The sequence below is a fragment of the Tachyglossus aculeatus genome, chromosome 3, assembly GCF_015852505.1.
Source record: "Tachyglossus aculeatus isolate mTacAcu1 chromosome 3, mTacAcu1.pri, whole genome shotgun sequence".
Lineage (NCBI taxonomy): Eukaryota > Metazoa > Chordata > Mammalia > Monotremata > Tachyglossidae > Tachyglossus > Tachyglossus aculeatus.
In genome coordinates this window covers 82,585,186-82,600,980 of record NC_052068.1, presented here as the reverse complement: position 1 = coordinate 82,600,980, position 15,795 = coordinate 82,585,186, and the positions used below count along the sequence as shown (strand labels likewise).

At 44.9% G+C, this 15,795-nt stretch overlaps 1 non-coding gene across 1 annotated transcript; it reads right to left on the bottom strand.

Moving 5' to 3' along the window:
• Nucleotides 1-15,191: 15,191 nt before the first annotated feature.
• LOC119926303 lies at nt 15,192-15,298 on the bottom strand. Its single transcript, XR_005450190.1, has one exon. It is a non-coding gene; the product is annotated as a U6 spliceosomal RNA (small nuclear RNA).
• Between the last annotated feature and the right edge of the window lie 497 nt (nt 15,299-15,795).

Genomic DNA, 15,795 nt, shown 5'->3' with positions numbered 1-15,795 from the left:
TTATCTGGTCACTTGGGTTAGGCCAATATTCTTTTCAGGGGTGAGAAAAAACTCAAAGATCTATTGCTTTCTAAGGTGGTGATTGTCAGATAGAAAGGCAAGATCCTAACTTAAGTTATGGGAAATTGTGAAGGGGGTTTTAGAAACAGCATGGCAAGGCTCCTTAAAATTGTTCAGTGGTGGCAGAGGCAAATTGTGGTTCCACCAACAGGGTAAATCGGCCTCTGACCCCTTCAGGGCTCCCCCCTGCACCCCTCTCCCAGCTCTCCCCTACGCCTTCTCTCAGCCTTTACCCTGTCATAATGTTAGTGGGTGGAGACAAAGTGGAGGGTTTTTTTTGTTTTTGGGGTTTTTTTTGTGACAGGGTAGTGTAGGTCCCAAGAACATTAGGAAGATTTGAGGATGAAAAGTTTCAGGAACACTGCTGCGAACTCTAAAAAAAGAAATCTGGGTTGCTTGTGACTCAGATTTCATTTGTTATTATTACTGACGTTGGCATGTTGAATAAATGTTTCTACTTCCCTTACCATTTGTTCTGGGTTTACAGTAATCTAATCCCTACCCTAGTGAGCTAATCCTTATTATCTATATTTTACCAAGTGAGAGGCAGTAATATGAGAGGTTAAGTGGCATCCTTAAAATCACACACAAAGTCAGCAGTAGCATCACAGCCAGAATTTTGACTTCTCTGTCCCTGATTTTCGGTGAGCTAAGACATATTGACTTCTAGCTCTTTGTCTCCCCAAAGGCTGACTACAGTGATGGATTTTTCATTTTTTTCTTTCTTAAAGATGAGTTTTGACCACTCTGCTGTTAGGCTACCTATCTTTCCAGCTGGTATTATTGACATCTAGCTTGTTAATGAATCCTGGTACTTATATGCAGCTAGTGATTGTACTAACGCAGTAGCGAATTGGATGGAGAGGAGAGGGCAGATCTTGGAGAGGTTGTGAAGGTGAGACTGGCAGGATTTGGTGACGGATTGATCCTCCCTCCCAGCCCCACAACACTTATGTGCATATCTGTAATTCATTTGTTCATATTAATGTCTTTCTCTCCCTCCAGACTGTAAGCTTGTTGTGGGCAGGGAATGTGTCTGTTTATTGTTAAACTGTATTCTCCCAAGTGCTTAGTACAGTGCTCCGCACATAGTAAGCGCTCAGTCAATATGATTGAATGAATGACTGCTGGATTGGAAGAGGACAGTCATGTTTCCTATCAGATGAGGATTTGATTGTTTTCCACAGTCTTTCATTTGCACCAAATCTCTTCTAAGAGGTGTAGCCGAGAATGGGAAGTGATTACTTAATTATTCGGCCTAATCCACACCTGTGTTGATGCATCATAGGCTACCGAAGGTTAATTAAATTCAATATTCTCAAGTCTTCCAATTATAAAAGGCAAAAAAACCACAGAATGGTTAGGATAGTTGAAGGAAGACTGGAGATCCTGGGAGCTCAAGATGAAAAGGAATTATAAGATCCATCCGGTGGACATTGAACAACCTGCATCCCACTCAGTGAGTATATGAAGCAAATTTGGATCTCCTTTAGGTTGCTCATTCATTTCACATGAAATGTATTATTTGGAACTGTAAACGGCCTGTGGGCCGGGAACATGTCTGCCAACTCTGTTGAATTATGCCCTTTCAAGTGCTTAGTACCACTGTAAGCCCTTAATGAATACCACTGATAGTTTGATGAGTGAAGTAAAGGAAAAATTGATGAGAAATTTTTATTTTTGATCAGAAGTTTAAGAAGAAAATGGGCATAATGACAGGGAAGTCATTGAATGCAGTGCAACTCTTGTTTGTTAATTATTGCTGGGTTTTTTTAATGAATTACTGTAATGATACACAAGTCTGATGGTAGCATTTTTCTTATCACAGTATAGCACTATGTTAATTTACTAGCAGCTCCAGATTCCTAAAAAAAAAAAAAAAAAAACCACCCACAAAATGGACTATCCACTGTGGGTAGATGAACTGGTTCAGTTAAGAAAATTCTGTACTTGCTTGGAATTCAGTCTTCCATTGTAAGAGTTATTGAGACTGTAGAAAGAGAACATTCTATGGATCATTTGATTTATTTAGATCATTTTTATCTGAGACATTGATTTCGTTTATTGGAAAATGACACCACTGGTACAAAGTGTTGCACGGAGATAACTATTTCAGTAGCAAAGTCATATAAGCAGAAATAAAGTTATCATTCTGGAAAATGGGGGAACAACATGTTTATTAAGGCAACATTTGATAACCACAGCTATAATTGATTTGTCTTCCAATAACATTTTCTCTGAATAGAGAAAAGGAAACTTTCATTTAAGCAGAAACTCAAAACTACAAAATAACTGGAGTGGGAAGAGACAGGAGGCATGGAGGCTAGCAAGGAGGGTGAAGCAGTAATCAAGGTGGAATAGGAGAAGTGCTTGGATTAAATTGTGAGTAGTTTGGATGGAGAGGAAAGAGCAGATTTAATTCTGTTGTGAAGGTTGAACTAACAGGATTTGGTGACAGATTGAATATGTGTGTTGAATGAGGGAGATGAGTCAGAGTAATTCCAAGGTTATGGGTTTGTGAAACAGGGAGGATGGTAGAGCTGTTTATGGTGATGGGAAAGTCTGGAGAACGGATGGGGTTTTGTGGGGAAGATGAGAGGTTCTGTTTTGGACCTTTTATGTTTGAGGTGTTGTCAGGACATCCAAATAGAGATAATCTGAAGGCAGAGAAGGAGAGATGTCAGAGCCAGAAAAAACAGATTTGGGAATCATTCACATAACATTGTTAAGGTCATGTTTCCTCCAAGAGGTCTTCCCTGATTAAGCCCTTTTCCCCCTTATACATCATCTATGCTGTTGGATCTGTGATCTTGGGGCTGGTGAGCAGAAAGGGAGAGTACCTACAAGAAGGACAGCACTAATGTTTTAAAGACAGAGTGCAGTTCAATCTCAGTCAGTAGGTTAATTGTATTTATTGAGCACTTACTACATGCAGAGCACTGTCCTAAGCACCCGCTAAAGTACCTGTAACAAGGAAAAGGAAGCGAGAAAGAAAAAGAAAAAAGGGGAAAAGAAAGAAACAAAGACAATATAAAGAGATAAACAAAATAATAGAAAGAAAACCAAAAGAAGATAAAGAAAGGAAGAAGGAAAGTGTACTGCTCTCATTATCTATCAGCCAGTTAATCAGTGGTATTTTTGAGGACTGTGTGCAGAGCACTGTACTAAGCCCTTGGGCATGTATGAAACAACAGAGTTGGTAGACACATTCCCTACCCGCAACGAGCTTACAGTCCACCCGTGGTTAGTGCAGAGTCCTGTTGGGACTCAGCAGTTGGCTAACTTATCCATAAGATAAGAGGCCTTTTCTACATAGACTTTGGAGTGTATTTGTCCATTACTCATTTTTTTCTAATTGTTTTGTATATATGGTTAATATTTCACCTTCAGGAGCACCACCCTTTAACAATGAAGGCTCTGTAGACTGTAAACTCATTGTAGGCAGGGAATGTGTCTACCAACTCTGTTGTACACTCTCAAGTGCTTAGTACAGTGCTCTGTGCACAGTAAGCACTCAATAAAGATCACTGATTAAACTGATTGATAGATCATGAATAGTAGGGCATGTTCCTCTTTCCTTTTTCTTGCTTTGTTTTTCTTTCTATTATTTCATTCCTTTATTTTCTTTGTTCCTTTCTTTCTTCTCTCCTTTTTTCTTTCTTTCTCTCTTTATTTCTCTCTCACACTCTTTCTCTCAGTCTCTGGCTCTCTTTCTCCCTTCCTTTCCCTTTTTTGGCCTCCATTCCATCACCCCAATCATACATCTGCACTCACAAATCTTGTTGGGTTGTGTTTCCATCCTCTTCCACCGAAAACTCTAGGCAATAACTTAAACTAGGACAGCGTAGGTTTGGACTCACTGAGGGAGTAGCAGATGAGAAATATGTCTCATAGCCAGCTGAAAAGGGATCAAAATAGTTTTCCTTATCAATCTATCCATCAATCAATCAGTGGTATTTATAAGAGCACCTTCTCTGGATCTCTATCATAGGTTCTAAGCAATTTGGAAAGAGCACTAGGAGCAAAAGATACAGTCCCTGACTTCAGAGGCTTTATGTTCTATCGACGGAGATAGAAAGACACAAATTATTTACAGTAAACAGGAGCAGAAATAAGAGCAAGGATAGAACAGGTCAGTGCCTGAGGGTGAAAGAATAAAAAGTTGAATAATTTGAATGTACAGTGATGATATCTACATACATGAAAGTGCTTTGGAGGACTAAGTACACAAATACACAAAACTTTTTGTCAGGTTGTTGTCACATGGGGTGTTGAGAATTAATTAAGGAAGGCTTTTTGGTGGAAGTGATGTTTTCAGAGGGCTTTGATGGTAGACAGAACTGTGGCCCAGTGAATTTGAAGGGCAAGGGAATGACAGACTCAGGGAGCCATGTGAGCTGCCAGAAGTGGGAGAGGAAAAAGTGAGGAGGTGAGCTCGGGAGGAACGAAGAGAGATGATGAGCAGTGTGATAAGAGAGCCGAAATTTAATGCAGGAAAAGCAGGTGGCAACCCTTGGATCCAATGGAAAGAAATTCCTGCTTGTTGTGGAGGGAGATGGTTAGCGGTGGAGGTTTACCAGGAGAGGAAGGTCTGTGCCAAGTAATGCTTTAGCAGATAGAGCACAGGCCTGGTACTCAGAAGGACCCGGGTTCTGATCCTGGCTCTGCCCCATGTCTTTTAGGTGACCTCGGGCAAGTCACTTCACTTCTCTGGGTTGCCTCATCTGTAAAATGGGGATGATGACCGCAAACCACACATGGGACATGGACTGTGTCAACCTGATTACCTTATCTATCCCAGTGCTTAGTACAGCGCCTGGCACATAGTAAGTGCTTAATGAATACCATGTAAATGACAACTGGGGCAACAAGCAGAGTGTGATACAAATGGAAGCCAGAGAGATCCGAGGCTGGGACACCACTGGAGAGGCTGATCCTGACAGAACCAGTGCTTAGATGAGGGTAATGGCTCTTGGGATATCCTTATGGAAGCTGTGCTTACCAGCTCTTTATGCTTTAATTTACCATAGAAACTTCATGAGGCTATTTCTGTAGATAAATAAAGTACAGGATTAAGTAACCAACGCACAACAAATGTGAAAAAACACTTGTGATCCCATTAATATCAGACCATGCTGAGGAAAAAGAGACCATGACTAGGCTCTAAGGTTCCTAATTGAGTGATTCTAAAGGCAAAAACAAAAAATGGGAACTGTTTTTGAATTATTCCTTGAAATTCACTTTTCACGGGGAAAAGTGCTTATTTTAGGATTTAAATGTTAGGTATTTTCCTGGATGATTTCACTGCGAGGATTCAATTCTCTCCAGGCCTCACAGTCAGTTTGGTTTTCTCTCTGCAGCCATGTGGGAATTTAGCTCTCGGCGCAGCTCCCAGCTCGGTGAGTGGATTTCTGTCATCCAATAGACTCGGAGATGGAAGCTACAACTCAAGAGAGAGCTGTTCAAATGCAGGAAACTTTGCATACCCAGGATCTTCGAGCACAGAACTATGCGGTAGACAGGTAAATGTTAGCTCTGGATATGCCTTTGAAGCTCCCGATCTCCTGTTTCAGAGGCTACCACTCTCTTTGGACCCCCTCTAGACTGAAAGCTCTTTGTGGGCAGGGGACTTTCTACCAATGCTGTCATACTGCACTCTCCCAAGGTCTTTGTACAGTGCTCTGCAAATGGTAAGTGCTCCAAACTTGGTTGACAGATTGGAAGAGAAAGCGAAGGTCTTGTATAGTGGTAATGGTATTTATTAAGGTTTACTGCATGCAGAGCACAGTACTAAGCATTGGGAGAGAATTTACTGGTGGAAATTAGACATGGTCCCTGTCTCTTGAGGGGAGAAGGGTGGCCGGGGGGTTCCATGTAAGCAGTGATGGACCAGTTTTTGATGGACGTCTTCCGTGTGATCTATCTGATCCCAGGAGTGCCTAGAGAGTCACCGCTCACTCCTTCTCTCACCTCAATTCCTCATTTCAATACTCTGGGGTGGTCAGGAATGGAGGAACATTGTATTGTAGTAATAACAATAATAATAATACTTGTTAAGTGCTTACTATGTGCCAAGCACTGTTCTAAGCCCTGAGGTTAATACAAGTTAATCAGGTTGGACTCTCCCAAATGCTTAGTACAGTGCTCTGTGCAGTAAGTGCTCAGTAAATATCATTGATTGATTGATTGAATGCCGAGTGTCATCACTTCATTATTTATCATTTACCCAGTGACTGACGTAGCTGGAGGAGATGCAAAAACCCAAGAATCCTTGTGTGACAGCTGACTGGGGGATTTCTGGCTTGTCTTTAAAGGAAATGGATTAGGTTTTTCAAAATCCAACACGAAGCCCCTTCTCCTCTCTGTAAGAGGACGGGCTACCAGCAATCCACCTTACCTTCCCCTTTGGGATAGGCGGCTGGGATTCATTCTCTTCCCCTTCCCTTTTTCCTTCTCTTTGGTCCTCAATTCCCTTTAGGCTTTTGGTGCTGCATGAACCAACATTTGGTCCCTTGATTTCATTTCTGGGCAGCGCTTCATTCCACTGGACCTTCTCTGCATAGGCTTATAATAATAATAATGATGGTATTTGATAAGCACTTACTATGTGCAAAGAACTTTGTCTGTCTTTCTTCTACAGCCTCTCCTCTCTGCACTGACGCTAAGACTATTCCGACCTTCTAGACTGTGAGCCCACTGTTGGGCAGGGACTGTCTCTATATGTTGCCAACTTGCACTTCCCAAGCGTTTAGTACAGTGCTCTGCACACAGTAAGCGCTCAATAAATACGATTGATTGATTGACCAAATTTGGTTTTTGGGACATCTTAACTGTCCCTGTCACTTGCGACTTTTCCATTTTAACATTTCTATTTGTTATTTCAACTGTCCTTTTGACCTGTACCACTCTGGGACAGCCAGAAGGGAGAAGAGCAGGTGGCATCCCTACCTCTGCCGCACTGTGGTCTAGTGGCTACAGCACGGCCCAGGGAATCAGAAGGACCTGGGTTCTAATTCTGGCTCTGCTACTTGTCTGCTGTGTGACCTTGGGCCAGTCACTTGACTTCTCTGGGCTTCATTTCCCTTATTTGTAAAATGGGGATTAAGACTTGGAGCCTCATGTGGAACATTGATTGGGTCCAACCCGATTAGCCGGTATCTACCCCATTGCTTAGTACAGTCCCTAGAACGTGGTATGTGCCTAACAAATACCATAAAAAAAGTATTCATTCGACCACGTTCACACCTCTTACCTTGCCCCAGCTCTGCCTCCTGTTGTGTGACCACAGGCAAGTCTAACTTGACTAACTTTGCTGTGACTTGGTTTCCTCATCTGTGAAATGGGGATTCAGTGCCTGCTCTCCTTCCCCCTTAGGCTGTAAGCTCCACGTAGGGACAGGGACTGGGTCTGCCATGGTGATTTTGGATCTACACTAGTGCTTGGCGCAGTGACAGGCAGAGAATGAGTGCTTAACAAATACCGCAATTATTATTACTGGCGCTCGATGTCTGCTCAGGGAACCGCCGACGTTGGCGGCAGCCCGGATTCCAAGCCGGAGCTGAGGGAAATCACTGATTGTCGTTTTCTTGCTTCCTTCTTAACTTTTTTGTGGACATCCTCTGTAGGTTCCGGGGCGCTGCGTTGGGGGCTGGTGGCTGTGGAGAGCCCTCCTGCTGGTCCTGCTGGGGTTGGCGGTGGCCTTGGCGCTCGCAGCGCTCATTATTTCCATTCTGAACTTGGAGAAAAACCGCGATGGCCCCACGGTCATCATCCAGTACCCCACCGGGCCCGCCGGGCCCACCGCCATGGCCACCACCGCCGACACCGCGCCCGCCACCACTGCGGCCACCACCACCACAGCCACATCCGCCACGACTACAGCGACAACAACCACAGCTGCATCTGCAACTACTACAGCAGCAACGACCACCACGGCCGCTCCCACAACTACAGCGACTACCACCACAGTCACACCCACGACAACTACAGCAACAACTACAACAGTTGCACCTATGACAACTATGACTACCACCACAGCTGCACCCACGACGACTACAGCAACAACTACCACACCTGCACCTGCAACAACTACTGCAACTACAGCTACAACTACAGCAACAACTACCACACTTGCGCCCACAACAACTACAGCAACTACCACCACATCTGCACCCACAACAACTGCAGCAACTACCACTACACTGGCAGCAACCTCAATGACAACTACCACCACACCTGCTGCCACAACTATAGCTGCTACCACCATACCCACAGCAACAACAACAGCAACAACTACCATACCTGCTCCTACAACTACAACTACCACACCTGCAACCACAACAACTACCACAACTGCTACCACACCTGCACCAATAACTACAACAACTATCACATCGGCTGCACCCACTACAACAGCTGCTCCTGTGACAACTGCGGCCCCCGCCACAACTGCTGCTCCTGTGACCATTACTGATACAACCACATCTGCTGCTACTGTGACAACCCCAGCCCCCACCACTACTGCTGCTCCTGTGACCGTTACTGATACAACCACAACTGCTGCTCCTGTGACCACCAGCAAATCCCCGTAACAACAGCACCTGTGCCATCAATGCTTTGCATGTAGTAAGCACTTAACAAATACCATCATTATTATTATTATTATTATCAACACCTATTTCTACAGCCGATCGCTGTGCCAACTGCAAAGGCCAAAGCGGTGGTAACTGACACAGTACGACGAGGAAATGATCAGAAAGTGATGACTTCCATCGGAGGTTGTACCCCATTACTAGGGGAAAGGGACAGCGGGTCTATGATCTCCTGTAACAACTGCGGCCCCCACTACAACTGCTGCTCCTGTGATCGTTACCGATACAACCACAACCGCTGCTCCTGTGACAACTGCGGCCCCCACCACAAGTTATTTGATTTGTTTCCTCTCGGCAGTTTGACAGCAAGCTTTGAATGGGCAGGGAATGGATCGCTTTGTTATTCGGTACTTCCTAAGCGCCTAGTGCAATGCTCTGCTCTAGGTGTGTGCTCAATAAATGCTACCCTACTACTACAACTGCTACTTTATTTGTGCGTGGGTGTGGGTGTGTGGCATGACCCAGTGGCTAGAGCCTGGGCCTGGGGGGTCAGAAGAACCTGGGTTCTAATTCCAGCTCCTCCACTTACCTGCTGGTTGACCTTGGGTGAATCACTTGACTTCTCGGTCCTCAGTTTCCTCATCTCTAAAATGGGAATTAAGACTGTGAGCCCTGGGTGGGACAGGGACTGTGTCCCATCTGATTAGCTTTTATCTACCCCAGTGCTTAGAACAGTGCCTGGCACGTTGTAAGCACTTAACAAGTACCATTTTTGATATTATTATTATTGTGATTATTAACAAATACCACATTTATTATTATTATCCCATCTTCTATGAGTTTGTAATCTCCCCAAGGGAATACCCGAGCCATACCTCCAATAAGCCCTCTAGAATTCATTCATTCATTCATTCAATCATATTTATTGAGCGCTTACTGTGTGCAGAGCACTGTAGTAAGCGCTTGGGAAGTACAAGTTTGAATTCTCCCCAGTAGGTCTTTGATCAATATTGCTACCAGGCAGCTGATTTAATAGCCTTCTCTCATCTGTCAAGTTATGCTGCACACTGATTCTTCCTCGCACACAGCCAGTTCTACTCTATCTTTGAACCCACACTGCCCTATTTTGAAAGCATAAAACCTGCACGCTAAAGACAGAAAAGTCGAGGATAGCAATGCCGGCCAGAAGAAAGGAATTTTACCAGGTTAGGACACGTCTGTCTACACAGCTGATCCGTCAGTCAATTTTTCTCTGAACGATCAAGTCATCATCATCATCATCAATCGTATTTATTGAGTGCTTACTATGTGCAGAGCACTGTACTAAGCGCTTGGGAAGTACAAATTGGCAATATATAGAGACAGTCCCTACCCAACAGTGGGCTCACAGTCTAAAAGGGGGAGACAGAGAACAAAACAAACATACTAACATAATAAAATAAATAGAATGTACAAATAAAATAAATAAATAAATAAATAGAGTAATAAATATGTACAAACATATATACATATATACAGGTGCTGTGGGGAAGGGAAGGAGGTAAGATGGGTGGGATGGAGAGGGGGACGAGGGGGAGAGGAAGGAAGGGAGTCAACTCTCGAGTCCCGGCCCTTGGGGTGCAGATGGCTCACTCATATAGAAAAAGTCTTACTCTTTGGCAGTGCGGCCTGGGACTCAGAGGGCCTGGGCTCTAATCCTGCATCCACCATTTGTCTGCTGTGTGACCTTGGACAAGTCCCTTAACTTCTCTGGGCCTCAATTACCTCATCTGTGAAATGGGGATTAAATCCTCTTCCCTTCACCTCAGACTGGGAGCTTGTGAGGGGCAGGGACTTTTTCCAATGTGATTATCTTGTATCTACCCCAGTGCCTTCTAACAAATTATTTCTTTCTTTATATGAATGTCTGTGTTCACCTCTAAACTGTAGGCTCATTATGAGCAGGGACCGTGTCCATTAATTCTACCGTTACTGTACTCTCCCAAGAGCTTAGTATGGTGCTCTGCACACAGTAAGCACTCAGTAAATACCATTGGTTGATTGACTGATTGTTTAGTACAGTGTATGCCACATAGCAAGTGCAAAGTATGTGCCATAAAAAATAGAAAAAAAATGCTTGGAAGCCCTGCCCACAAGCATTCTAAATGTTCACAATAACACGGTTTTCCATCGGTTTTTCTTGGCTCGTTTCTTTACTTCATCTCTGGTAGTTTTCCTCCTGACTTTAATTGACCAGCTCCCATCACGCAGAACAGGCTAGGATTCAAGGACTCTGTAGGGTTTTCAACTCCAAAGGAGAGGAGGAATGTTTGCTCCCCTCTCCATCCCCACTGACCTGCAGTGTAATGACCAACAAAGACGATCAGCACCAAGTCCCAAGTTCCATGACTTTTAGTGGGCTGGGAAAGAACTGCTCTGGGCAGTAGCACACTCTCCTCTAGACTGGAAGTTCCCTGTGGGCAGGGATTGGATCTACCTATTCCTTTGTACTGCACTCTCCCAAGTCCTTAGTACAGCACTCTGTACACAGTAAGCACTCAATAAACACCACCGATTGATCTAGGCACATCTCTGCCCCTGTTTTTCCATAGAAGCCTGATCCTGAAAGTGAGCGTCATCCAGATTGAATTGGGGAAAGAAAAATGACCCATCTTCAAAGCCCTATTAAAAATCCCACCTCCTCCTCCAGGAGGCCTTCCCCGATTGATTTCTCATCTTCCCACCTGCTATTCCTCCTCCTGCTACTTCAGCAGTTCTATGCCTCTTCAGCTCTTAGGATTCACACCCCAAACACATAACACAAAGCATGCGCTCCATATCTTCTCTTATTTCCTCCAATCTGTAATTTATTTTCCTTGTCTTCCCGGATAGATTGTAAGTTCCTTGAGGGTGGGATCATGTGCACTACTGCACTCTTGCAAACACTTAATAGAATGCTTTACACTCGGAAGATGCGCCATAAATATTATTGAGCTGATTGACTGCCGACACTTCTCTGACAATTCTGCCCTGAGAGCAATGGGTGGCTGGCATTTTCCTTGGCAGAATTTAAGTGGGTTGCTACAGAGCTCTACTGCCAGTAAGCATGTCAGACTGCCAGAAGCTGGGTGCATTTTATAACATTTAGCCTCGCACTAGATGCAGGTAAGAAACTGTGAATTCTTAGTACCAAGTGATTATGATGGTCCTTGTGGCTGGTTTGAATGGTAAAATTGGGGGCGGGGGCGGAAGTCTTGTGTTCTCTTTGTCTTCAAAATGAAGTCAGGCTTTTCTGGTTTCATTGGTTGAAGCCAAAATAGCTTCCAGAGGAGTAGCCCAAAATGCCAAAAGACAAGTCACCTTAATTCGCATCTGAAAAAAAGGCATCATGAGTAGTTTAGGACACATCCCTAACCCTTCCTAATAACTACCTAATAATCTTTTCCTGTTTCCAATCATTCAAAGCCATAGGCATTCAACAAGCTAAACTCCTGGATACTGTAGCTCTCTGTGCCTCCTCCATGACACTCTCACTTGAAATCTTTCCTCTCCAGGAAGACCTTTGAACCGACAACGAAACGTCTTAACCATATGGTGTCAAGGAAGAGATGAATGACTTCTCCTTCAGCCTTGCCGAAAGATAACTACCCTCACCTCTTGGGGTGGGAAGAGTGGACGTTTTAGGAAAAATGTAATTGGCTCCAATTGTTCCCTGCCTTTCTAGGTGAAATTGTTTAGGGCTAAAGAGAATGAGTGTTCAGAAGTTGAGGATAAATGCATATTGAGTCTGATTTTCCCTCCTGTCTGCATAGGAGGGCTGTCTTGGGCAGATGGGGAGGTCCCCATCTTTCATCAGAACCATGATGCAACCCAATATCATTCCTTAGGGCAAGATTGAACTCCTTGAACGAGTCGTCTACATGTGCTGCCTTGAATTCCTCAACACCAACTCTCTCCTCGACCCCCTCCAATCTGGCTTCCGTCCCCTACATTCCACGGCAACTACGCTCTCAAAGGTCACCAATGACCTCCTGCTTGCCAAATCCAACGGCTCATACTCTATCCTAATCCTCCTCGACCTCTCAGCTGCCTTTAACACTGTGGACCACCCCCTTCTCCTCAAAACGCTATCCAACCTTGGCTTCACAGACTCCATCCTCTCTTGGTTCTCCTCTTATCTCTCCAGTTGTTCATTCTCAGTCTCTTTTGCAGGCTTCTCCTCCCCCTCCCATCCCCTTACTGTAGGGGTTTCTCAAGGTTCAGTTCTTGATCCCCTTCTGTTCTCCATCTACACTCACTCCCTTGGTGACCTCATTCACTCCCACGGCTTCAACTATCATCTCTACTCTGATGACACCCAAATCTACATCTCTGTCCCTACTCTCTCCCCCTCCCTCCAGGTTCGTATCTCCTCCTGCCTTCAGGACATCTCCATCTGGATGTCTGCCCGCCACCTAAAACTCAACATGTCCAAGACTGAACTCCTTGTCTTCCTTCCCAAACCCTGACCTCTCCCTGACTTTCCCATCACTGTTGACGGCACTACCATCCTTCCCATCTCACGAGCCTGCAAACTTGGTGTTATCCTCGACTCCGCTCTCTCGTTCACCCCTCACATCCAAGCCGTCACCAAAATCTGCTAGTCTCAGCTCCACAACATTGCCTAGATCCGCCCTTTCCTCTCCATCCAAACCACTACCCTGCTGGTTCAAGCTCTCATCCTATCCCATCTGGACTACTGTATCAGCCTCCTCTCCGATCTCCCATCCTCTTGTCTCTCCCCACTTCAATCCATACTTCATGCCGCTGCCCGGATTGTCTTTGTCCAGAAACACTCTGGGTATGTTACTCCCCTCCTCAAAAATCTCCAGTGGCTACCAATCAACCTACGCATCAGGCAGAAACTCCTCACTCTCGGCTTCAAGGCTGTCCATCACCTCATCCCCTCCTACCTCACCTCACTTCTCTCCTTCTACAGCCCAGCCCGCACCCTCCACTCCTCTGCAGCTAATCTCCTCACCGTGCCTCGTTCTCACCTGTCCCACCATCGACCCCCGGCCCACATCATCCCCCTGGCCTGAAGTGCCCTCCCTCCCCACATCCGCCAAGCTAGCTCTCTTCCTCCCTTCAAGGCCCTACTGAGAGCTCACCCCCTCCAGGAGGCCTTCCCAGACTAAACCCCCTCCTTCCTCTCCCCCTCATCCCGCTTTCCATTGCCCCCGCCTTACCTCCTTCCCTTCCCCACAGCACCTGTATATATGTATGTATGTTTGTAAGCATTTATTACTCTATTTATTTATTTATTTTACTTGTACATATCTATTCTATTTATTTTATTTTGTTAATATATTTTGTTTTGTTCTCTGTCTCCCCCTTCTAGACTGTGAGCCACTGTTGGGTAGGGACCGTCTCTATATCTTGCCAACTTGTACTTCCCAAGTGCTTAGTACAGTGCTCAGTAAGCGCTCAATAAATATGAGTGATTGATTGCCAGGGCACAGCTTGTTGTGATGTCCCAGGAAGTCAGGTGGGTAGTGCACTTTGCTCCTCCTTCAGGGGAGAGACAGGAACAGGCAGAAGCCTCCACTTATGATACGGTGGCATGTATATGCCTACTTCTAGTGAGAAGGCAGAGGAAGGGAATCAGTTTTGCTCTGCCTGGTTCTTGGCTCTGTTGGTGTGCTGTTGGGAACCCCAGACAGAAGAGGAGAGCTGAGCGATAATGTCTCGGTCATCACTTTATCCTCTTATCCCCCTCCCTTGTTCCTCTTTGATTCTTTCTTCATTCACTCCCTACACCTCCAACAGAGCTCGTCATCTTTCCACCTGAACTTCATCCCTTCACCAGACTTTCCCATCACCTCAGACATCACTAGCATCATCTCTGTCGCACAAGCCTGCAGCCTTGATATTATCTTCAACTCATCTTTTTCAATCAACTACATATTCAATTTGTCACCAAATCTTGTCAGTTCTAACTTCCCGGCATCTCTAGAATTCACCCCTTGCTCTCCATCCAAATTGCCTCCATGTTAATCATATCCCATCTTGACTATCACATCATTTCCTCACTAATCTTTCATTCATTCATTCATTCAGTCATATTTATTGAGAGCTTACTGTGTGCAGAGCACTGTAGTAAGCACTTGGGAAGTACAAGTTAGCAACATATAGAGACAGTCCCTACCCAACAGCGGGCTCACAGTCTAGAAGGGGGAGACAGACAACAAAACAAAACATATAAACCAAATTTAAAAAATAGAATAAATACGTACAAGTAAAATAAATAAATAGAGTAATAAATATGTACAAACATATATACATATATACTGGTGCCGTGGGGAGGGGAAGGAGGTAAGGTGGGGGGATGGGGAGGGGGAGCAGGGGGAGAGGAAGGAGGGGGCTCAGTCTGGGAAGGCCTCCTGGAGGAGGTGAGCTCCCAGTTGGGCTTTGAAGAGAGGAAGAGAACTAGCTTGGCGGATGTGCAGGTGGAGGGCATTCCAGGCCAGGGGGAGGATGTGGGCTGGGGGTCGGCGTTGGGACAGGCAAGAACAAGGCACAAAAAATATGGAACGCTTTACGAATTTGTGTGTCATCCTTGTGCAGGGGCCATGCTAATCTTCTCTCTAACGTTACAATTTTAGTATATGTGCTGCCGAAGCGAGCACGATCTTCTTTCCTCCAGTCTGTCCCCATTCCAGTCCATATTTCGTTCTTTTGCCTAGATCATTTTTTCTAAAAAAAACCCTCAGTGCACATCTCCCCATTCCTCAAGAACGTCTAGTTGTTGCCCATCCACTCCCGCATTAAAGTGAAACTCTTTTCCATTGGCTTAAGGAAAGTCCATCAGCTATCTCCCTTCCACCCTCGCCTCACTGATCTACAACCCAACCCATGGCTCCTCTAGCACCAACCAAGTCACTACACCTTGATCTCATCTATCTTGCTGCCGACTCCTTACCCACATCCTCCCTTGTATTTATTTATTTATTTATTTTACTTGTACATATCTATTCTATTTATTTTATTTTGTTAGTATGTTTGGTTTTTTTTTTCTCTGTCTCCCCCTTTTAGACTGTGAGCCCACTGTTGGGTAGGGACTGTCTCTATATGTTGCCAATTTGTACTTTCCAAGCGGTTAGTACAGTGCTCTGCACATAGTAAG